We start from the raw sequence: 24,250 nt of genomic DNA on the forward strand, positions 1-24,250 counted from the left end.
AAAAGAAGAGAAAGGACCCAAATTAAAAAAAATCACAAATGAGAGAGGAGAAATAACAACCAACACCACAAAAATGCAAACAATTGTAAGAGAATATTATGAAAAATTATATGCCAACAAATTGAGCATGGCTTCATATGGCTTCACAGGAGAATTCTACCAAACATTTAAATAAGAGTTAATACCTATCCTTCTCAAACTATTACAAAATATTGTATGCCAAGAAATTGAGCATGGTTTCATGTGGCCTCACAGGGGAATTCTACTAAACATTTAAATGAGTTAATACCTATTCTTCTCAAACTATTTCAAAAAATATAAATGTAAGGAAAACTTCCAAACTCATTCTATGAGGCCAGCATTACCCTGATTCCAAAACCAGACAAAGACTCTCCTTCAAATTTTTTAAAAGGTTTGTTCATTTTGCGTCAACACCTCCTAGGGCTACAGAGGTGAAATTTCGAGTTGCAAGTTAGCAGTTGGAAACCTTAAGCTTTTGAGGTCCCGGAAGGGCTATGCCCTGAGAATACAGACAACCCAGAAACAGATCAACTTCTACTCAATCAAAGTGATCCATTCATACTTGATTTGCATGCAAGAAGAAAGTTAAATCCACTCTGAAAGATATCATCCTCCCAATTTTCAATCAAAAATTACCAGACATGCCAGAAAATAGGACCTAATGTTCCAAAAACAAGAAAATAGAAATAGACCCACAGGTAATGCAGACTAGAGTCATCAGACATTGACATATCTTTATAGATATATAATATCTTTATCTTTAAGAAAATGAACAAAAAAATAGTCACCAAAGAACTAGAATCTATATTTAAAGATTTTTTTTTTTTTTATTTGAGACAGAGAGAACGAGAGAGAGAGAGCACATGAGAGGGGGGAGGGTCAGAGGCAGAAGCAGGCTCCCCACTGAGCAGGGAGCCCGATGCGGGACTCGATCCAGGGACTCCAGGATCATGACCTGAGCCAAAGGCAGTCGCTTAACCAACTGAGCCACCCAGGAGCCCTAGAATCTATATTTAAAACAAAACAAACCAAAAATCAACAGATGAGTTTAATAGCAGTTTAGGCACAGATTAGAAAACAGAATTAGTGGAACTGGTAGACTAGTATGCAGAAAACATCCAGATTGAAGCATGGATGAAAATTATCAACATGGGGGGGGTCCTCCAGACTGAAAAGGATGAAAATTACATAAAAGAGCCTAAGAGGGGTGCCTGGGTGGTTCAGTCAGTTAAGAATCCAACTATTGGTTTCGAATCAGGTCATGATCTCAGGGTCATGAGAATGAGCCCCATGTTGGGCTCCATGCCCAGCACGGAGTCTGCTTGAGACTCTCCTCTGCACTCCTCCTGCTCATGCTCTCTCTCTCTCTCTAAAAAAAATAAACCTTCAAAAAAAAAAGGAGCCTAAGAAACATGGGATATGATGAAAACGTTCTGGCATACATGTAACTGGAGACCTGGGAGTGGAAAAACTGAAGCAGAATCAACATTTTAAGGAATAGTGACCACGCATTTTCTAAAACTGATGAGGTTATTAAGCCACATACTAAAGAAGCTCTAGGAACATCAAAGCAGGATAAATAAAAGAAAACCACACCTGGGCATATTGTAGTAAAGCTGCTAGAAACCAAAGTAAGAGCGAAGTAATGTTTCTCTACCCAAAGCCTGCTCCATTGCTATCACAGGTATAACACTCTATTCAGTTTTAGGAACTGGAAAAGTGGGAACCACCTAAGGATTGGCACCGAGAAAATTAAAGGTAAATAGCTTAGTTTGGTTTTTTGGGTTTTTTTAAAGATTTTATTTATTTATTTGAGAGAGACAGAAAGTGAGAGAGAGGACGAGAGTGGGGTGAGGAGCAGAGGGAGAAGCAGACTCCTCGCTGAGCAGGGAGCCCGATGTGGGGCTCGATCCTGGGACTCCGGGATCATGACCTGAGTAGAAGGCAGACGCTTAACTGACTGAGCCACCCAGGCGCCCCTAAATAGCTTAGTTTTAATCTGTGAACACAATGAATGGTAATAATTAGCCAAAATCCTACTCTCTTAAATAGGTGAAAGCAGTGAAAACAAAAGTACAAGGTACAAGTAATTTATAACCCTTACATCTTGACTTTATAAATTTCTTGAGCTATCTCTCCATGTCTTCAGAAGCCAAAATATGCGTTCTAATGCCAGCAATCACTTCTATTACCATCCCCATTTGAGGTTTAGCACTGAGAAAGCCACTAATCTTTTCCTAAGACTCATAAAGAGAATCAAATAACGTACCAAATTTAAACAGAACATTGGCTCAAGATGAAAATCTCTAAGAGATTTTTTGTGAGATTTTCTGCTAATAAAAGGCACCAACTGGAACTAAAGTGCCCCAAAGACTACCCATGCCCATGCAAGGAAGATGGCTAAAATTTACCAATATGATCACATTTTAGAAGTGTGTGCATACAAAGAGTGTCCTCATTGTGATAGGATTAAGTTTGTGATTCACACTGTGTAGAAGCTGCACAGTTCTTCAGTAGGATTCCAACAATCTTCCTCTGGGAGACAGCAGGGCTTCAGAAATTCATGAGTCACACATCAAGAGATTAGACAGGTATTAACTAAGGCACACCATCCAGCTGTACACATACATAGAAAAAAGACAACGAACTTTTTATTTCTAACACCAATATGGAACAATGCATCACTCCAAGACGAAACAAAAAATATATAGTAATAATTATAAAATAAAGAAAATACAACAACCTCAGCAACATATTAACCTCAAAGTGCTTGATCTCCAGTTAAGACCATATACTGGGTTTAGAGGAGTCACCAAAAGTAACTACCTCTAAGTAAACATTAATCTTTCCCTATGGTCAGAAGCTTTCTGGACATATCTGTTGCTACCACTGGATTAGCATTATCTTCTTTAGTATATAAAAAACAACCTAAACCACATCTAGATTTCCCTATCACAAAAATCACATTCCCACCTTGTTGCTGCTTCCTTCTTTCCAGAGCATCTGCTGGTCCTAATTGCATTCTTATCCCTTTCTGTATCCTAGACCTACTGCAAAAACGTTTATTTTTAAAGATTTATTTATTTATTAGAGAGAGAAAGAGAGAGACAGCGTGGTGGGGAGGGCAGAGACAGAGGGAGAATGAGATCCAAGCAGACTCCATGCTGAGTGTGGAGCCTGATGGGGGTCTCAATCTCAGGACCCTGAGATCATGACCTGAGCTGAAACCAGGAGTCGGATGCTCAATCAACTACACCACCCAGATGTCCCCAAAAACATTTACTAAGCTACAATTTTTACAATATTTTAACTCTATTCTGAAACTGGTCTACAAATATCTTTTTTTTTTAAGATTTTATTTATTTATTTGATAGAGACACAGCGAGAGAGGGAACACAAGCAGGAGGGGGGGGGGGAAGAAGAAGCAGGCCTCCCGCAGAGCAGGGAGCCAATGCGGTGCTCGATCCTAGGACCCTGGGATCATGACCTGAAGCCAGTGATTTAATAAATAAGAGGCATGTATGTATCACTTTGCAAAAAAATAACCCTTACACATTTATGTCTATATATATATTTGTAGAGTCAGTTTCCCAAGACCAATGGAACTAAAGCATTCGCACAGCACAAACACACACACACATACACACCACCATATTCAAATCAAATGTATTTATATTGTCAAATTAGATGCTATAAAATTTATAATCAGATACACAAAAGATGAATTATGAATACACTGTTGATAATGGGTACAATAACATAATAAAGATAAGAAGAAGCATCGCTGAAATAGGACAATGAAACAAGCCCAGTCTGGGAGTCTAGGCCCCCACAGCATTGCAGCAGAGTGATCTGGGAAACATGGAGTGAAGGACAAGGTCAGCCAGACAGAGCCGCAGAGACCCCATCATGGAAGGTATGTACAATCAGTGAGAAGCTGCTAGGCCTTTTAGGCAGGACTTCTGATCTTAACTATGTTTTTAAATGACCACTCTGGCAGGTGTATGGCAAGCAAGCAGCAAGGGCCATTTAGAAGAAAGCAGGTGAGACCTGCTTGGACAAGGGGATGAGCCTCAGTAATGACAGAGGGGACATCAAAAAATCAAAGACTCACTTCCACCCTGGTAAGTTTTAGATGTCTATAAGACATCTGAGAGAGAGAGAGAGAGAGATCCTTGGTTAAAAACTGAGAACGATAAACAAGACTCTTGTGGATGGCAAACCACCCCACCCTCTTGGGGTCTTCCTTATGCAATAATGCATTGCTTTTTGATTCTTTAAAAAACACTACAGACCCATATTTGATTGAGCATCCAAGTGTAAGCTTTTTCCAAGAGGCACTGATAGATTTACACCGTCACACACAATTGTCAAGTTTAGGATCTTGGCAGCTACAGTGAATTTCAAAATCCAAATAGATCTTTGTCCTTGGCCTGCCTCCTCAGCCCCTTGATCTTGTGCTCCCTGCTACTGAAGTCCTGCATACGCACAACCTTGGAAGTGTAGGGACACTACACTGTCTTCTCACCAACCTAATTTTTCATCTTTCATCCATCTCCTATCATTCTAGCCCACTCCCTTTATTTATCACAGGACAACACCCTAGGACTCCCTCTGTTCCCACACAAAGTTAACCCTCTACTCTCCTTATAATTTGAAGACATTCTGCACATCACAAAGATAGGACCTGTGTATATGTCCCCTTCACATAAATTCAGCCATTAGTCAAGATATAATTTAGTTAAGCCACTTAACAACAATAAAATTCCCACTTTCTCATTAGAGCCTAAAAAATAAAAGTTTTTGTGTTCATTCTGTTTGTTTTGTAAGCACGTAGAGGTCACTATTTGAGAAAAACTGAGAACTTTTAAACTACACCCTGACAATTTTATTTATTTCCCATAAAAGACTAAACCTAAACTGGCAACTACAATGAGGTCCTCTATAACGTTTGAAATTTAAAGCATTAGCCCTCTTGTAGAAATGCACTTCCTAGGTCACAAAATTTATTAAACTTAAAAAGCCCAAAGTAACTCCAGTAACATACTTAGTGCCCAGATCTTGGTTTCTCAAAAAAAGGAGCCAGAGTGTCTTGGAGAAATGGGTGATTCCAGGGTTGGGACATGGAAAATATAAAACGAGCCTGGAACATTCTGTGGTACCAGAAAGTAAGGATAAAGCTTTAGAGTGGGGGGCAAGGGGGCAAGTGGTACGTTAAAAGGGCACAGAGGCCGACCTAAAGAAAGTTCTAGTGGCCAAAGCTGGAACAGTTTGAGCAGCAAGTTAAATAAAAACCCATAAAATAACAAATATCCATGAATCTATACTGATACAAATAGTTGAATAAATAAATGGGGAAGAAGAATTCTAATCAGTAAACATAGAAGAAATGAGAAAAAAAAATGTTTAATCAGAACAATATAGTACAGGGGTACCTGGATGGCTCAGTCGGTTAAGTGCCCGACTCTTGGTTTCAGTTCGGGTTGTGATGTCTCAGTTGTGGGATCAAGCCCCATGTCGGGCTTCACGCTCAGCACAGAGTCTGTTTCACATGGTCTCTCTCCTCTCCCTCTGCCCCTCCCCGCTCGTGCTCTCTCTCTCAAATAAATAAAATCTTTTAAATAAATCAGTAAGAACAATATGGTACAATGTACATCAAGTTCTACCAATGGATGATAAAATTAGTGAATTAAAGTTTATGGAGAAACAGGATATTTGCACAGCCCAAGTTGTTCTTCCAAGCTATCTACTAATTACAAAGAGAAAAATAACTTTCCACTGGGGACCAGGCAAATAGCACCTTAATCAAGGTTTACATCAGAAAAGACGTCATGTGTCCCGGACGTGATGCACTGAGATTCCTTCTGGTATTTTTTCCCAAAATGCATAACTTCAATCTAATCATGAGAAAACCTCAAGTACTAATTGAGGAACAGTCTACAAAATAACTGACCAGTACTCTTCACAAGTTCCTAGACTGGATCCTGAACAGAAAAAGGATAGTGAAAAGCCAGTGAAATCCAAATAAGTCTATAGCATTGATAACAGTATTATAATATCGCACCAAGGTGAATCTATTAGTTTTGACAATTTTACTACAATTAATACAAGATGTTATGGGAACTCTCTGTACTCTATTTTTCTGCAACTTTTCAGTTAGCCTACAAATTACTTCAAAACAGCAAATTAAAATCAATAATGAAAGAACCCCAACATTTTTTCAATATTTATAATGCAAGCATAATGTCAGACTTAAAATGCCACCTTTGGGGCACCTGGGTGGCTCAGTCGGTTAAGTGTCTGGCTCTTGGTTTCAGCTCAGGGCATGATCTCAGGGTCTTGAGACTGAGACCCGTGTCAGTTCTCTACACTCAGCAAAGAGTCAGCTTGGGATTCTCTCTCCCTCTCCCTCTGTTTCTCCCGCTTGTGCTCTCTTGTTCTCTCTCTCTCTCTCTCAAATAAATAAATCTTTAAAAAGAAAATGCCATCTGTGCTCTTGAAAACTTCATCAAGAGCTATACAAACCCAGTCACCACTATATGCATTCTGAAAAGCATTGTTTTATAAAGAATAACACAACAATAACATCTTTTTCTTCTTACCCTGGCATATTTATGATTAGCTGAAATTCAAATGATATGAGAGTTGTGAGATCCTCCTAAAAGCCAAGCTTTCCGGGCTAACTCTATTACACTGAGAAGGAAGGAAGAGCAGGAAGCTTACCTTTTGTAAACTGTTCTCCAGAGGTGATTTGCCCCTCTTCCTTATGATGAGGGAGCAGAAGGCAAGCTGAGGACAAAGCACAAGGAGACACCCTGCAACCACCCCCCCATACACTCCCAGGCGGGATATGTGTGACATTCTTCCAGGAGGCTCCCAACTATTTTATGCCTTGCTAGAGGGAAAAACAACCTTAACTTGACAATGGCAAGGCCTCTAGGATCTTGCAGGTCCTCTTCAGCATATGAAAGTTCTTTTGAAAACCTCCCTTTTCCTTACCTCCCCCAACCCCATAGTACAAAATCAATTGTACCTCCCAACCCCAGTGCAGCTCTGTCTGCCCCCAGGGTCCTGTCCCCGTGCTTTCATAAAACCACCATTTTGGACCAAAGACATCTCAGGAATTCTTTCTTGGTCGTCGGCTCCGAACCTCACCCCAGCAAACCTCACCTATATTTCAAAACCATATCACTTTTATAGGTGGAAATAAATAGTGAAGGGAGAAAAACATAGCAATTTGCTTTTTGTTGAAAAATTCAAAACACTTCAATTTGCCTCTGGGTTGGGATGGCATTCTCGGAGGTAAGATGGAACACATCTCCCTGAGGGGTGGGGAGATATGTATCTACCTATAAGTCAGAACACAAGGAGTCGTCTGTAGCTCCAGGGAACAGACTTCCAATTTTATTCTTCCAGATAACTCGAAGAACTTAATACCAGTGAAATGACAACTACCTAATGCTACCTGACCCCAAGTTCTAATTTCCAGCCAGCTCCTGTCTAAAGAGTAGTAAGATTTTTTCAGTTGCAAACCCAAAGAGATTGGGCTAGTGACCAGTAAAGTGCAAGAAACCTCATTCAATGTGGTTTCAGACCTTGCCAAGATTTTATTCCACCCTTCTGTCAAAAACAAAATTTCATTGGAATCATGATGAGAACAGCACTTTTGTTTTAGTCACACCCACCCACGTGGGTTTTTAAACAACCAGTACACTACTAACTTTCAATGTTATGATTCTCTGAATGAATATCTATCTCTATGAATAAGCTAATGGTGTGGCTCAAAAATTAGATATCCACTTTCTAACAGTCTTTCCGCGAAGAAGAATACCTGCTTCAAAAAACAGTGGGGGGGGTGGCTATAATGAGAAGGGGGAGTAACTGCTAGTAGACTTTGAGGGGAGAGGATGATGAAATGTGATGGTTCTACAAACTGCACTTTAAGTAGGTGAACCATAGGATATGTGAGCTGTCTCGTAAAGCTGTTGGGCGGGGGTGTAAAATGAAGCCCAGCCATCAAGATACTTTATCATCACTGGTTCGTGAACTGGGAACTGATATTTTTTTTTTTAAAGATTTTATTTATTTATTTGAGACAGAGAGAATGAGAGAGACAGAGAGCACATGAGAAGGGGGAGGGTCAGAGGGAGAAGCAGGCTCCCTGCCGAGCAGGGAGCCCGATACGGGACTCGATCCCGGGACTCCAGGATCATGACCTGAGCCGAAGGCAGTCGCTTAACCAACTGAGCCACCCAGGCGCCCTGGGAACTGATATTTTAAAGGATAAACTTTAGCTTCCTGTAGGTAGACCCATATATCCTATTCCTACAGAGATGATGGTCATTCAGGTTCTTTAATTTTCACTAAAAATCTCAACCCTAACCTATTACCCCAGTAAGCAACACAGATTAAGCCTTCCCTCTTGATACAACCTTTAACTGCTGCCAAACTTCTATCAAAAACTCCTGACAGAGAAATATAGGGTATTTAAATAACATGAGATCCAACCACCCATCTAAAAAATCTAGATTTATCCCCGGATATACCCCAAACCATCAAACAGTAGCATGTGTGACCACAGTGTCTCAGCATCCAACAAGGGTTTCTCATAACCCTTAGGATAAGGAAAATTGCAACTACAGTGAACAGTCCTAGAAAATGCACTATACAGGTACTACATGGATGGGCACATGGGATTTATAGTCTCCTCTGCATCTTTTGTAAATGCCAGGAAAAGCTTTTCTATGGAGCTGGTATGTTTCCCCCTTTATCCTCACTGAATTGTGTGACTAATCATCCCTTTATTTTACGGCTTCCAGAATGCAACTTTAATTTGCACAGCATCTGTCCAAGTCCATTTTAATGTGCTTCCCTTTACGCGTGGTTGTATTTTATTTTCCAATTGGAATACTTATGCTCACCTCAAATGTTTCATGGATGCTTAATAAAAATAAATGCAAAAATAGATTTTGGCTGTAAGTGTATTTTAACAGCTTCTTAACACAAAAGAATGTGTTTCCTAAGGGAGTTCTTGCTGAATGCTCAGAGAACTCAGGGAGTTCTTGCTGAATGCTCTTGCTGGAACAAAGATAACTGATACACATTTGTTTCTATAAACCTATTTTTTTCTAAAACTGGAATGAGATTTTATATTTCCACTGTTAAGCAAGAAAATAGAACTGGGCAACATTACAGTTATATTTGTAACTGTAAATTTACAATCTAATTTTTTTGGTCTTGTATTTTTCTGTATTGTTCTAACTTCTTCAGTACTATTTTTTTTTAAGATTTTATTTATTTATTTAAGAGAGAGAGAGCATGAGTGGGGGGCAGGGGGAGAGAGAGAAGCAGGCTCTCCACTGAGCAGGACACTGGGATCATGACCTGAGCCACAGGCAGATGCTTAACCAACTGAATCATCCAGGTGCCCTGCTTTAGTACTATTTTTAATAATAACTGTAATAAGCTGGTTAAATTTTTGAAGTCAATCATTAAAAACCAACTATCCACAAAAAAAATTACAAAAGGGAGATCAGTAACTTTTTAGCAAGCCATCCAGAGTTGTGGACAAAAATTTATGTCCTGGAGCTAAGAAAAAAGACATAAAATATATTGGTTAATCCCTTTAAAAGTACTAATATTAACAAATTTCTCTCCTACCTTGTAGTGACTCCCGTGCTCAGTAAGTTTTTATCCATCTGCTATCTATCAACTCTTATTTCATACGTTTGGAGAAAGGCAGAAGTTTTACCAACTGGTTCTTAACACACACCACCAGACAAAATCAGTTTGCACCAGGGCATTGATTTCTGGAAAACCAATCTGAATTCTCAATTTGGATTTTACACTCCAATGAAATTGGGAAGGACTAACTAAAACCTAGTCGTCTCAACTGAGGTTTTCTATTTTCTGCCAAACGTCCATGCAATACCCACCAATCTTTCAAGCCACACAACATCCCAAATGGTTTTCACCATTTACTCACTCAGCTTAACAGAGGTTCAGTTCAACCGAGGTCTTTGATCTCAGAGTCCGTGTGCTCAGAGGCAGAGCACTAACAATCGTTTATGCAGACGCCGAGCTGAGTCAGCCAAACCTTCCAAACATACCCTAAGGAAGCAGCTCCTAACAATGGCATCAAGCATCTGTACTGTGCTTTCTAAATCGTGAAGAGCTTTTCCAAAATCTCCCTGGCTCCTTTCCAGGCTGCTTCCTTCCTGCGACTCCCAGTCTCTGCGGGACGGTCCGGGACTCCCTCTTGCACCCTGCGCGCTCTGGCCTCGATCTCTAACTACGCAGGACTCAGGACACAGCCGGCGCGCGCAGCAGACCCCCATCCCCCATCCCGTGGGGCGACCTTCCTAGATCGAAGCGCTCGGCTCCGACACCACCCACGGTGTCCGCGCGCTCCCGGCGGGCCGGCACTCACACGCGCCCCTAGTGGGCTGGGAAGGCGCCCGCCCGGGGGCACGGTGACGGTCAGGAGCGGCGGGCCGCTGGCCGGGTCGGCCAGAGGGCGAGGAGGCGAGTGCAGGCAGCGCCGCCGCGGGCTTCGCCTCCCTATCCACCGGCTGCAGGCCCGTAGAGCGCAGGGCGGCGGCTCCCTCGGGGTCGGAGCCCGGAGGCGGATGATAGGAGCAGTGCCGCCTGTCTGGCCGCGCTAAAGCACCCGGAGCCGGGGAGGAGCGCGTGGATGGGTTGCTCGGAGACCCGGCGGGGCATTGGATCGACGGCCACCCTCTGGCGGGGCCCAGGTCACGGAGATGACTCTCCCGGAGCGCGCATGGACAAACCCAAAACTACCGCCTCCGGGGTTTGTACGAAAGGGACAGCAGGACCCGGGCTGATCAATACCTGCTCTAGCCGAATGGATTTGGTCACTGTCTGTGTCCCGCGCCCCTATACTCCGGGGGACGCTGATCCCGAGGGTTTTTTTTTTTTTTCTTTTTTTTTCTGTCACACACGGTGCCCACCCCGAGAGCAAGTAGGTCTCTTTTGAATGAGCTTCTGAGAAATTAGGTGCTTAAGCCCCAGGACAATAAAGTCAGGAACTTAATCTAAGAGGCGAGGGGGGGGGGGCAGTTGAATGACAATATTGCTATGAACGGTTTAATTGTATTGTGCACACTCTTGTAACAAATACTTCTCCGCAATACTGTTCGCGTAGAAAAGCTGGAAAGTGTGCATATTCAAGAAAAGGTTTGGTTATCAGGCTTTATGAGTGTGTATGGCTTTCCCACAATTTGCCTGCTGCATCTATTTTCTGGTTTGCCATTTACAAACAAAAATCAAGTTATTTAGGGGCACCTGGGTGGCTCAGTCAATTAAGTGTCTGCCTTCAGCTCAGGTCATGATCTCAGGGTCCTGGGATCGGGCCCCACGTCCTCGAGCTCCCTACTCAGCGGGAGCCTGCTTCTCCCTCTCCTGCCCGCTTGTGCTCTCTTTCGCTGTCTCTGTCACTATCTGTCTCTCTCTCTCAAATAAATAAAATCTTTTTTTAAAAAATCAAGTTATTTAAAGCAACACTAGGAATTACTGTTAATTCTTAACCTGTTAGAGGAAATCTTTAGTCATGGGGCATCCCGCTGGTTTAGTTGGGAGAGTGTGTGACCCTTGACTTCAGGGTCGGGAGTTCAAGCCCTATGTTGGGTGTGGAGCCTACTTTAAAAGGGAGAAGTTTTAGCCAGGAAGCCTAAATAAGAAATTAATTATATCTAACTTTTTAGAATATTAAAAATACCATACTGTATACTTTTTTCTGTTTTTTAATTTAAATTCAATTAGCTCAAGGGAGCCAGATGTAGGGCTCCATCCCCAGACCCTGGGATCATGATCTGAGCTGAAGGCAGAAGCTTAGCCAAATGAGCCACCCAGGTGCCCCTTAAAGGATTTTAAAGTACATATCCATGATGCACCCAAACATTTGGGTGAAATTGGTTTTTTGGATTAATTTTGAGTTCATTTAAAGACACTTAAAGACCCATATACCAATATATTTGTCACTTTAAGCCAAGACTGAGAAAAATTTTTCAGAGATGGCTCTTAATAACTGCAAAATTTAAAAACACCCTCTAAAGAACAAAGCTTTACTGATGTCAGTAAAGACTTTTTAAATTGCCAGCAAATTCTAAAGGCAATTCCAAGAGGGACTTACAAAAATGGGGGGAAAATACACATAAAGTTGATAAAAAGCACATTTAAAAAAAAAAACAGGATAATAAGTTGAATATAGTATTCTGCAATAGGTAAAACGTAAACAAACCAAAAACTTATGCATAGAAAATAGCTTGCAATACAAGAAAATGTTATTTTTCTGGGTTGTGACATTATGGTTCTTTTTTTCCTTCTATGTTAGTGTAATTTTCTAAATTTTTTTTAATGCAGATATACAACTTTTATATTGGAAAAAAGAATTTTGTTTAAAAGTAAATCAATAAGGGACGCCTGGGTGGCTCAGTCAGTTAGGCATCTGCCTTCGGCTCAAGTCATGGTCCCAGGGGTCCTGGAATGGAGTCGGACAAGGGGCTCCTTGCTGAGGGGGAGCCTGCTTCTCCCTCTGCCTGCCACTCCCCCTGCTATGTTCTTTCTCTCTCTCCTACAAATAAATAAATAAAAACTTTAAAAAAAAAGCAAATCAATAAAATAGTGTTTTAGTCAGTAAAAGACACATGACAATACTTAAAGACAGAGCCTCACCTAAAATAGGGCTAAAAATCACTAGAACAAAAAACTTTCTACCTTGTTTCTAATCTAATTTTTTAAACAGTTTGATTTTTTTCATATTGATAGATCAGTGTATATGTTTGCTAAAGTTACGTTAATTCCTAATTTCACTCTAATACTCGCTAAAGCTGATCATTGCTATCAAATTCTGTTTGATAAATTCAGATTAAAGCCAGCCTTTCATGAATGTATTGTATTATTAAGGAATGAGTCATTTTAGCTTATAAATTAGCATTTTATTTAGGGCTAATTATCTTCAAATGCCCTGTCTTCTCTTTTAGTGTTTGGGTGTTTTAGGTCACAGAATAGAGGGAAGGAGGAACCTAAAGATGACCTTCCTAATTTACAGATGAGTCACCAGTTCCAAAGGAGACCAGTTGCACAAGGTCGAAAGTTGGGAGGATAAATGGGGGCGCTCACAGCTTCTGAGACTGCTGCTCTCTGCCCTCCACCTCATAACCTCTTTCATATTGCCAGAAAAGAGCAACTGCCCAGTATTTGCAAAGCCCAGTATTAGGATTCCCGCTGAATGTGTTCTCATTCTGGTACTTTTTCTTTCTCCCATTTAACTAAACTTTTTTTTCTCTCCCTTGTTGTAATATCAAGCAAGATGAAAATAAAAATGACTTGTAACCCAGCAACCACATACTATCTGCTTTTAGTCTTTTTCTGTGCATACGTATTTTTTTAAAAAAACAAAAATGGGCTTATATGCAATAAGTACAGGAACAAAAGTCATCATCGCTGGAGTCAGATAGCCTGCATCGTATCCTGGGTCTCACAACCCTGGAGATTTGCACTTGTACTAATTACTTGGTCTTTAGGTGGTTATTGGTAATCAGGGGAAACAATCTCTCGGGAGAGTTAGAAAGATTGATTGAGATAATGTGTATAAAACCCTGAACAGAATTATTAACACTGGTTAGCACTCAATAGATGACAACTATTATTATTTTGTAAACTGCTACATTGTAAACTGCAAACATGGTTCCCTGTCATTGGGTATCTTTCTACAACTTTAAAATGAATAGTTGCGGGGCACCTGGGTGGCTCAGATGGTTAAGCGTCTGCCTTCGGCTCAGGTCATGATCCCAGGGTCCTGGGATCGAGTCCCACATCAGGCTCCCTGATCCTTGGGAGCCTGCTTCTCCCTCTGCCTCTCTCTCTCTCTCTCTCTCTGTCTCTCATGAATAAATAAATAAAATCTTTAAAAAAAATAAAATGAATAGTTGCATGGTATTCAATGGTTTGTTATATACCATAATTAATTTAACTAGTCTTCCTATTATTCACAAAACATCCCTGTAGCTATGTCATCACACACATCCAGATAAATTCCAGAAGGGGCACTGCTTAGGCAAAAGGTATTGCTCATTTAAAAACTTTTAATACAGGGGCCCCTGGGTGGCTCAGTCAGTTAAGCATCTGCCTTCAGCTCAGGTCATGATCTCAGGGTCTGTGATCAAGCCCCACATAGCCCCCTGCTCAGCGGGAAGCCTGCTTCTCCCTCTCCCTCTGCTGTACCCCCTGGTTGTTCGCTCTCTCTCTGTCAAATAAATCAATAAAATCTTAAAAAAAAAAAATTTAATACAAAAAAACAAACAACTGTTAATACATATAGCCAGATTTCCCACAAAATAATCCATGCCAAATTCACAGTCTCCTAACAATTTAAAAGGTCACTTGCTCATCTGAGCTCTCACAAATACTGGATAGAATAATAATTTTAATCTCTTTGAATCTGATAACAAATGGCAGTATTTCAATGTACATCTCGACTTAGTGAGAGTAAACTTTTTTAATGTTTAATGATCATTTGTGGTTTATTCATAAATTTCCTAGGTAAGGCCTTTTCCCATTTCTCTCTATTGATTTCTTAAGTTGCAGAACAAGGACATAGGAGACTGGATCTCTGATGAACATTGATCTGGTGGGCTCTCTCCAAGCTAGTTGAAGTCACTGCCATATTTTACGAGCCTTGCAATCAAACCACAGAATTATCCAAAGTAGGATTTCTTTCCAATCCTAATTGAAAGCTTTGGGGCCATCTGGAGTCTACACCTATGAAACACACATTGAAGATCTTAAATGGGCACTGGCAGGGGTGAGGTGTCACCATGTTCTTTTGTAGGCAGTATGTATGGATATAAACAGACAAATAGGGAAGATGACCTCGGGTGAAGGGAGCAGACAGACTCATTCGTAAAATCAATTAAACCTCACTTTTGGAAAACTCCAGAAATAATGGGAAGTTTTTCTTTTTTCTGGGGAGGAGGGTGGTAGTAATTTGCCTTTTCAACAATCACACCAGTGAGGGACTTGCCCGTATGGTCTTCGCCAGGCTATTAGTGCTTGGTGGAACGTCAGCAACAGACACAGGCAATGGATATAAATTCATTTAATGCTGATAAACGGTATGGCTTATAAGAATGGCAACCAAAGCAAAATCAAAAACAGTATTCTCATTAAAGGAACAAACTTCCTGGGCCTGTAACTCCATGAATCAGTTGCTCTACTCTCAAAGCTCCCATATAGAACTATGAGAAGCACTCTTCATCTTTCTCATAGGAGTTTTAATACCTTCCTAGCCTTTCCCAGCTGCCCCAAGCTCTCAGTCTATTCACCAGCCTAGCCACCAAGTGCAAGGAGCTGGTAAGGACTCAGTACCTTCCTTAGTGCTTACTCCAAGTGGTAAACTTCTCAGGGTCAATTTTCCCCTCACAAGTCCAGGTTTCAGACAGGGCTTATTATGAACCTGGGGGCATTTGGGTTATGTATATAACATCTGTAGTGGGTCCAGGTATATTTATTTTCACTACTCCCAAATAAAAACCAATAAAAAAGCAAATAAAAAACAGTGCAAGAGGCTGTGCTGTAGGCACTGTGTTTCCCCATGGCTCTTTTCAGAGATACCAGAGACCTTTGATGAACTCCACGAGAGAAAGGTCAGTCTACAAAGGGCTTGAACACTGATGAGTAAGTGAAGAAGTGGAAACAGGTGTAGATAACTCTTACCAAAGGTTTCACTATAACAAGAAGGTAAGAGAAAGGAGTATCTCTTAAAATCATCTTGGGGTTCAAAGAATATATTTCTTATTTGGTTAAGTTAGGCAGGCTGGAATATGTGTGCATGCCAAGAGGACAAGTCATAAAGAAAAAAGGTGGTTACCTGGTATAATCAGGACCCTTAAGAAGGGAATGGAAATGGAATCCAGAGGAATTAGCATTAGAAAAGGAAACTTTTTTTTAAATTATGGCAGAAGGGAAGGGAGTGAGGATGAGTCCTCATGCAGATAAATGTTTTAATTAGGGAAAGAAAGAAAATTGAAAGAAATGTACATTCTCTCTGAAGTTGGAGGATCTGCTGAAGGTATTGTGTGAAAGCAAGGACAGGGATTTGAGAAAATGCTAAACCCTGGAATAGACCTGTATTAGTTTCCTATGGCTGCCATAACAAATTCCCACAAACTTAACGGCTTAAGACAACAAGAATGTATTAGTCTATATTTCCATAGGTCAAAAGTCCAAACTGGGCCTGACTGGGCTAAAATCAAAGATGTCATCAGGTCTACATTCCTTTCTGGAACTTTTTCCAGGTTCTAGGGGCCACCCGCATCCCTTGGCTCATGATCCCGTTCCTCTAGCTTCCAAGCCAACAGCAGAGCATCACTCTGACCCCTCTTTGTTCTGCTTCCCTCTTCTACTTTGAAGGACTCTTGTGATCACATTAGACACAGTAGATAAGCCCTGATAATCTTTCTATTTTAAAGTCATTTGATTAGCAACCTTAATTTCACTGGCAACCTTAATTTCATTGGCAACCTTAATTCTCCTTTGACAGGCAAACTAACACATTTACCTTCTGGCTATTACGACATGGCATCTTTGGGAGGCCATTATTCTGCCTACCACAAGGCCCTAAGGAAACAAAGAGGATGCTAATACCTGATGTGGAAATGTTGGGGTTCAGAGCCAAAGGCCAAGAAAAAAATTCTTGACATGTCTTGGGTGCAAAAAGGTATTTTTATTAAGGCATGGGGACAGGACCCATGGACAGAAAGGACTGCCCAGGGATTGTGAGGAACAACTGATTATATATTATGGAATTAGGGGAGGTAAAGCCAAAGGAAGTTTCCAAAAGGATTTTCATACACTAAAGAAGACTCACAGAATCCTGAAGGCCTAGCTATTGTCAAGCTAAGGTTGTTTTTCCCTCTAGCAAGGCATTCACATGGCAGTTCGTGGAGGACCGTTGTACTCCGCCTGCCTCAAGTATTTGTCAATGGGCTGCCGGTTATAAGAAAATTTAATTTTATCTACATTTCTTTTTGCCTTTGTTCCCCACATCACCACCCAGCCCCACCGAGTTGGTTTGACTATTATATTAAACTGAAGACATTTGAGATATAACTGATGCTGAAAGAAGCCTTCTTGGAGCTTCCCTTATCTGACTAAAGGCAAAGCCTTCAGAGAGTACAACAGCCATAAATCCCTTCTCAGGGAAGCTTCGCTGCCAGGAAAAAGACCCACCACTCACACCTGGATAAGAAACTGCATAAACAAGCTTTATCACAAACTGTCATACTTTATTTCTCTAAAAGCCCATTTGTCTTTCCTAAAAGTGGGCATGGAAATCCTCTCTCCTACCCCCCTTTGCCCCTATCAAGTTGGTATATAAACCCCATAAACCTTATCTTTTCTACTTTAATCTGTTGTCAGTTAACTTTCAGCTCCTCCCGACCCCACGGGATCTGAACTGGTGGAGGGAAAATTTGTCCTCCCCATAGTAATAAGGGACCTAGAGAGACTGCACAGCCACACCAAGGACCTGTAAGACTGAATCCTATAAATGTAGGAGCATCAAAGCCACAAGTGAGTTCACAAAGAATTCCCATTCACAAAGAATTCCCATTCACAAAGAATTCCCATTTATAAATACAGAGAAGGTTAGAAGGTTGAATAAATTCGAGAATGTGGTTTTGCTGGGTGGATAAGGCATAGAAAAATGGAGCAAGGGGTTGAGTGTGCGAAATGATTCACCGTAAGGAAGTGAAGCCAGGAAGAGACAGGTTGAAAGGGAACCTATGGAGGGGAGGCTGAGGAGCTGAAACATGAGGGTGAGGTGACTGAACAGGAAATTGGCATTTAAGGCTGGCATTCCAGGTTTTGAAAAGGTCGCAGGGTTTAGACAGTAGGATTATGGAGGTGAAAGGGAGGTACATTTGTCTTCTACCAATTTAGCATCTTAAAACAACATTCATTTATTATCTCACAATTCTGGAGGTCAGGAATCTAGGGCGGCTAGGCCCGGCTCTGTTCTGTGTATCACGGGGCCAAATCAAAGTGTCAGCCAAATGGGCTCCTACCTGAAGGAAGGCTCTTCTCTGAAGAATCTGCTGCTAAGGTCGGATTACTGGCAGAATCCAATTCTTTGCAGCTTTAGGACTGAGGTCCCTGTTTCCTTGCCGTCATACATCTCCTCCAGGCTGCCCACATTCCTTCTTACGTGACTCCCTTCATCTTTAAAGTAGGTCCTTCTCAAACTTCAAATCGCTCAGACTTCTCCTTCTACCTTTTAAAGGGTTCATGTAATTAAATCAGGCACACCTTGATAATCTCACTATTTTAGAGTCAACTGATTTGGGCCTTTTTTTTTTTTTTTAAGATTTTTATTTATTTGACAGAGATAGAGATAGCGAGAGAGGGAACATAAGCAGGGGGAGTGGGAGAGGGAGAAGCAGGCTTTCCGCTGAGCAGGGAATCCGATGCAGGGCTCCATCTCAGGACCCTGGGATCATGACCTGAGCTGAAGGCAGATGCTTATTGACTGAGCCACCCAGGTGCCCCAATTTGGGACTTTAATTACAACTTCAAAAGTCTTCAGAGTAGAACCTAGAATGATGTCTGGTTAAATAACCAGTAAATGAACTGGAATCTTGGGGTTTAGGGGAGAAAGGAATCTTTAAAATTCTGCCTACCCTCAAGGTGAAGTTGAGAAGATCAAAGAGCACAAAAGCTAGGGTGATAGGCTGATCATCTAAATAAACACAGATTTGGGGGCACCTGCTGGCTCATTTGGTGGAGCATGCAACTCTTGATCTCGGTGTTGTGAGTTTGAGCCCCATGTAGGGTGTAGAGATTACTTGAAAATAAAATCTTAAAAATAAATAAATAGGGGCGCCTGGGTGGCACAGTCAGTTAAACGTCCAACTCCTGGTTTCGGCTCAGGTCATGATCTCAGCGTCCTGAGATCGAGTCTTGCATCAGGCTCCACACTCAGTACGGAATGTGCTTCAGATTCTCTCTCCCCCCTCTCTGCCCCACCTTGCTGTGTGTGCTCTCTCTCTCTCAAATAAATACACAAATATTTTTTTTAAATAAATAAAAATAAATAAATAAATAAACACAGACTTTGCCAAGGTAGTGACCATCTTAGAGAGAAGGGAAATGCCCAAACCAGTTGTCAAAGTCTTAGAGTCATGGAGAAGAGAACAGAAGGAGGCATTAATACAGAGAAAGACTCTGTGTGTGTGTGTGTGTGTGTGTTGGGGGGGTGGAGGTGTTGAGAGCCCAGATGTGGAGCCAGACTACCTGGGTTCATATAATTTGCTTTATATAGCAGACAAGAGACCAAACAAGAAATAATTCATTTGGTTATAAAGTTCACAGAGGTAACCAAGCCCTAAAAATTAAGCAGCAAGGGAAAAAACAGGCATGATTAGGTACTGATAATGAACCTGCAGAATCAGAAGTGGTATAGAGGATGTAACATTTATCCCTTCAAAATAGGCTAAAAGGTTAAATGTTGAGAGTTCATGGGCACCGGGGTGGCACAGTCAGTTGAGCAGTTAAATGTCTGACTCTTGATTTCGGCTAAGGTCATGATCTCGGGGTTATGGGATCGAGCCCCATGTGGGGCTCCATGTTCAGCACAGAGTCTGCTTGGGATTCTCTCTACCTCTCCCACTGCCTCTCCTGCTCGTGCTGTCTCTCTCGCTCTCTTTCTCTAAAATCAATAAAAACTTTAAAAACAATGTTGAAAGTGCTGCAAATAAATTTCACAAATCCATAAAGTCTTTTGTTTAAGTAAGCTTTTTAATTGAAGTATAACACACATCCAGAGTAAGTATGGAAAATCTCAGTAAACAGCTTGATGTGTAGTTACAAAGTGAAAACACCTGTGTATCTGCCACCCAGATCAAATACATATGTATGTTATATGTCAGTTATATCTTCATAAAAACAAATTAAAAACAGATAAAACTCACGTACAGTGATGGAAGTCAAAAGAGTAGTTACCTTTGGAAGGGACAATGACTCATGTGGAGCATGGAGACTTGGGGTTATTGATACTAAACACACAAATGTGCATACATATATATGTATATATATATGTGTTTGATCTGGGCGGCAGATACACAGGTATATTCACTTTATAACTATACATTAAGCTGTTCACGTAGATGTTCTGTACTTATTCTGGATCTATGTAACACTCCAATTTAAAAAATTTACTTAGGGACGTCTGGGTGGCTCAGTTGGTTAAGCATCAGCCTTCGGCTCAGGTCATGATCCCAGGGTCTTGGGATTGAGCCCCACAACAGGCTCCTTGCTTAGCAGGGAGCCTGCTTCTCCCTCTGCCTGCCGTTCCCCCTGCTTGTGCTCTCTCTCTCTCTCTCTCTGACAGACAAATAAATAAATAAAAAGCTTAAAAAAAAAAAGCTTACTTAAACATGGGGTGCCTGGCTTGCTCAGTCAGTAGAGAGTGCGACTCTTGATGTCGGCGATGCAAGTTCAAGCCCCACACGGGGTGTAGAGATTACTTAAATAAATAAACTTTTTAAAAAAAAGTTTACTTAAACAAAAGACTCTATGGATATATGAGGAATAGAAGGATGGAGAAGTGCCAGATTAAAACAAGTTCATTAAGTAGATTTCATCATCGCAGAACATGTATACAGCATTTACTCATGGAAACTATCCCTCAAGAAGCATCTCAAAGGTTGTATTCTCGGTAACATACTAAAAGATATATGGGAGAATTTTCTGGGGCCAAATTGTGGACGCCTCAAATGCCAAGCTAAGGACACTAAACTTATCTTGAGAGTGAGAAATTAATGAAAGTTTAGTGTAGAGGGATGATATTGTCAAAGCAGCGTTAAAAAGATTGATCTGTCCACATATAGAATGGATGGGGGATATGGGACAGCAGAAATCAATTTGGAAATGAACAAAATAAAGACTGAACCAGAACAATGGTGGAAAAAATTTCGAGGGAAGGATAATGAGGGAAACATTGTGAAGAAGGAGTTTATAGTACCTGGTAACTGATAGAACATTGAAGATGAAAGATAGCTAGAGCTGACTTCAAGATCTTGAACCTGAGAAGCTGAAAACCTTTGGTGTCAGTGATGGAAATTGTAAGAAAGTAATGCCTTCCCCCTTCCTGTATACCCTAAATATTGCCTCTTTCAGAGCCTTGAACACAACAGATAATTGATAAAAGTTTATTGACTGAATAATAAAAGCAAGTTTATCATATGCAATTCAGGGGCCTCTCCACCCTTACCTGAATCTGCCATGCTATAAAAATGGGACAGGGTTTCATCTGTGACTGACCTCTTCCACATGATCCATTACTGACTACTATAAACACTTTATTGCCTGCAGAGGGAAGAATTTGTTCTTGGTTGGGAATGAAGTCAAAGTGTAATGAGCATTAAATGACACATGATTCATTACACTTAGAATTTTTTCACATCTGGCTGTCATGCTTTATATAATGATAGATGATGTCAGCAAAGCCAAACACATATAACTTCACCCAGAACCCATATTAGACCAGGAAACATACATCCATTATTCTATGTGTGACAAAGCCACAGCCGATCTAGATGGACCCAAGTTTTATCTCACCTCAAGAGTTTTTGCTATTTGACCCTTTTGTGCCTCAATTTCTTTCCTCACATTAGGGGTGATAATACCCATGTCACAGGGTATATTTTATAAAAATAAAAATAAAATCATGTGTATTTGGAAAACATAAGGTAACTTCGATTTTTACCCAACGCCAATCATAACAGCTAATATTTATTAAGTACTGTTCTAAGTGCCTTTAAGTTTTATGAGGGTTTTTTTTTTTTAAACTTCACTTGGGGCACCTGGGTGGCTCAGCGGTTAAGCGTCTGCTTTCGGCTCAGGTCATGATCCCAGGGTCCTGGGATCAAGCCCCGCATTGGGCCCCCTGCTCAGCCAGGAGCCTGCTTCTCCCTCTCCCGCTCCCCTGCTTGTATTCCCTCTCTAGCTGTCTCTCTCTCTGTGTCAAATAAATAAATAAAATCATAAAAAAAAATAAACCTCACTTTATCTTCACAACAATGCCCTTAAGTGAATTCTGTTAAAATCTCTATGTTGCAGATGAAACTGAAGCATAATGAGATTAAGCAATTTATCCCAGGTGATACAGCTAGTAAACAACTTAGGCTCACATTTTGGCTCTACAATAGTGCTGATATAGAAATAATGACACCATTATTTCCTGTAGAAACTGCTAAGAAAAAGAAATTTGGACAGAGAAGTTAGAATGAATTTGCTCACCCTTCAAAATCCCCCTGAGCCATGCATATCAACATAAAAGAAGAAAAACAAGAAAGTCTAGGCAGTTGCAAATCCAAGATAGATATCTCCATGAAAGAAACCCCAAATGGTAAGAATTTAACTAAAGCTTGCAGGTTGAGGGACTTCGGTCTAGAAAAGCAGGGAATGGGGCGCCTGGGTGGCTCAGTTGGTTAAGCGACTGCCTTCAACTCAGGTCATGATCTCGGAGTCCCAGGATGGAGTCCTGCATCAGGCTCCCTGCTCAGCAGGGAGTCTTCTTCTCCCTCTGACCCTACCCCCTCTTGTGCTCTCTCTCTCTCAAATAAATAAAATCTTTAAAAAAAAAAAAAAGGAAAGAAAAGGAAAGAAGGAAGGAAGGAAGGAAGGAAGGAAGGAAGGAAGGAAGAAAGAAAGAAAGAAAGAAAGAAAGAAAGAAAGAAAGAAAGAAAGAAAGAAAGAAAGAAAGAAAGAAAGAAAGAAAGAAAGAAAGAAAGAAAGAAAGAAAGAAAAGCTGAGAATAGTGGTGAGGAGTTTGGCCAAATAAAAGGAACTCAAACCATACAAAGCAGAGAACCAGAGTCAGGCTCACTGTCTGTAAGGCAGGATGAGGCTGGCCACTTACAAAAGGGTGGAGGTAGTGAGAGACAGTGCTGTTCAGCTCTGCCTAGGGATGTGTGACTAGCTGTGTTGTGTGAATGGGGATACTGAGGCAGAGACACAGCACATTGGTGGGGAAGCCCCCCCAGCTCATCTTGCCTCCCTAGTGCCTCTAGAGGTCTCTGTGCCTCCCCTCTGTAAGGGGGGCAGTGGGCACTGGGAGCCACTGGAGTGGACCTTTGGCTGTGAAGTGCCTGGTCTCACCGGCTGCCTTTGGGAAGGTCTTCAACACTGCTGGATAAGGTCGGTGCTTTCATCACTCCCTGCTCAGTAATAGAGTTTCCCTAAATTACATTTGGCCTCAACAAAAGTGTGTGAGATTCAAGCTACTATCCTGGCCTTCCCAACCTCAGCAATTTATGACTGATAATGGGGGCACCTGGGTGGCTCAGGCATCTGCCTTCCACTCAGGTCATGATCCCGGGATCCTGGGATCAAGCCCCATGTTGGGCTCCCTGCTCAGCGGGGAGCCTGCTTCTCCCTCTCCCTCTGCTTGCCACTCCCCCTGCTTGTGCTCTCTGTCAAATAAATAAAATCTTAAAAAAAAAAAAAAGACTGATAATGAATTAAATTATGTTAATCCTAAAAAAAAGTCCCTACTAAGTTCTGCCTAGGGATGTAGCTATTCCCTTCACAGCAAACAGTAAGACACGGGTACACTCTGGTGGGCCTTCTTACTACTCCTCCACGTCTCTTAGCCCTCACATATTTTCCACATCTTTATCTCTCTGTGTTGTATCTTATATAATTTCTTCAGATACATCTTCTCTGTTCTCTATACAATTGTATTTACCTTTTATCCAAATTCTTAACTTCAATGATTAGGGATCCTTTTCATTTCTAAAACTAATATTTTGTTCTTCAAACTGGCCTAATTATTTGATAGTGTCCTATTCTTGTTCATGTTTTCAGTATCTTCTTTTTTTTTTTTTTTTTACATTTTAAAGCACTTTAAGCAGAATTATTTTTCATTTTAATTCTGATAATTATAATATCTGAAGTCTTTGTGGTTCTGGTTCTGTTATCTATGGCTTGCTCGTTGATGTGTTTTATAATTTTTTAAGTTTTTTGGGCAGCCAACCTGTAGGAATTCTTTGAGGCCTAGTTGAGGGTACATTCATCTGGAAAAGTCTGGATTTCCTTCTCTCAGACATCTGGAGATATTACCAATCCTCATAATTAAATTATAGGCTCGTGTTTTGGGATCAGGTAAAGAATATAGATTCAGCTCCCAAATAGCATAAGATTTGGC

General features: G+C 41.1%; 1 protein-coding gene across 8 annotated transcripts in view; it reads right to left on the minus strand.

Moving 5' to 3' along the window:
• ABCG2 (ATP binding cassette subfamily G member 2 (JR blood group)) overlaps positions 1-24,250 on the minus strand; it is a 144,591-nt gene that overhangs the window by 55,571 nt on the left and 64,770 nt on the right. The window contains exon 1 of one of the 8 annotated variants that reach the window (XM_064584781.1): positions 18,111-18,286. The exons of 6 other annotated variants lie outside the window; for them this stretch is intronic. The gene's annotated coding sequence lies outside the window, so the exon portion shown is untranslated. Of the gene's footprint in view, positions 1-10,006; positions 10,308-18,110; positions 18,287-24,250 lie in introns of those variants that run through there. One more of the 8 variants, XM_064584779.1, reaches the window with a different exon arrangement.

This window comes from Mirounga angustirostris, unplaced genomic scaffold (genome assembly GCF_029215605.1).
Source record: "Mirounga angustirostris isolate CCGP_5_RB_7025 unplaced genomic scaffold, mMirAng1.0.hap1 SCAF_2, whole genome shotgun sequence".
Classification (NCBI taxonomy): Eukaryota; Metazoa; Chordata; class Mammalia; order Carnivora; family Phocidae; genus Mirounga; species Mirounga angustirostris.